General features: G+C 40.4%; 1 protein-coding gene across 1 annotated transcript in view; it reads right to left on the reverse strand.

Annotated features, from left to right (window-relative positions):
• Positions 1 to 1198, reverse strand: part of TENM2 (teneurin transmembrane protein 2) — a 1165990-nt gene that overhangs the window by 30393 nt on the left and 1134399 nt on the right. The window lies entirely within an intron of this gene.

The following is a 1198-nucleotide window of genomic DNA, read 5'->3' on the forward strand; positions in this document are numbered from 1 at the left end:
TCTTATAACAATCCATACATCAATTGTATCAAGCACATTTGTACATATGTTGCCATCATCATTTCTAAAACATTTTCTTTCTACTTGAGCCCTTGTTATCAGCTCCTCTTTTTTCTCCTCCCTCCACGACCCTCACACCCTTGTAAACCCTTGATAATTTGTATATTATTTTTATTTTAATATTTTACACTGCCCGCTGTCTCCCTGCACTCACATGTCTGTTGTTTGTACCCCTGGGTGTGTGTGTGTTGTACATCAATCATTGTGATTGGTTCCCCTTTCTATCTCCCCCTTTCCCCCTACCCTCATGGCATCACTATTCTCAATATTGGTCCTGAGGGGTTTATCTGTCCCTTCCTTTCGCTGTTCTCACTTCCAGCGGCTGCACATTTCATGGTAATTCTTCACTTTGTCTTCTTGAGCTGCCCTTTGAAGTCTTCTGTTCAGTTCTATTACTTCAGCATTTCTTCCATTCATTTTAGCTACTCTATGTTCCAGAAAAGTTGTGGAGTTTCTTCTGACATCTATTTTTATCTTTCCCATCCATCCATCCATCCATCCATCCATCCATCCATCCATCCATCCATCCTTTTTTTAAACCTTTCAATGATTTTATTTGCTATCAGAGTGATTTCGAAACAACCCGCCACAAGTTCATAGCAACTTTTCATCCATTTCTCATACTGCCTCTTTGCTTTCTTGATGCCTGCTATCTCTTTGTGCATGATACCCTTGGCGTCACCCCACAACTAGCCTGGTCTAGAGTCAGTAGTGTTTAATGCACTGAATCTGTTTGCTAGATGGCCTCTGAGTTCAGCTGGAATATACATACTCAAGGTCTCTCATAGGTTTAATTTTCTCCAGCAACAGCTCGAACTTGTACATGAACAGTCGATGGTCTCTTCAGCAGATGGTCCCTGGTCTGACTGCTGATACTGAGCTTTCCCACAGGTATAGGCGATTTGTTTCCTGTGCATGCTCTCTGGTGAAGGTCACATGTCCAGTAGCCATTGATGTTGGTTTTGCGAAATTCTGCCATGCATTTTTTTGGAGTCAGTTCCAAGTCAAGGCCATATTTTCTTTAAAAAAATTTTAAATCATTTTATTAGGGGCTCATACAACTCATCACAATCCATACATATATCAATTGTGTAAAGCACATTTGTACATTAATTGCCCTCATCATTCTCAAAACATT

This window comes from Echinops telfairi, unplaced genomic scaffold (assembly GCF_000313985.2).
Source record: "Echinops telfairi isolate 266 unplaced genomic scaffold, ASM31398v2 ScPeMD7_7469;HRSCAF=8507_0, whole genome shotgun sequence".
Lineage (NCBI taxonomy): Eukaryota > Metazoa > Chordata > Mammalia > Afrosoricida > Tenrecidae > Echinops > Echinops telfairi.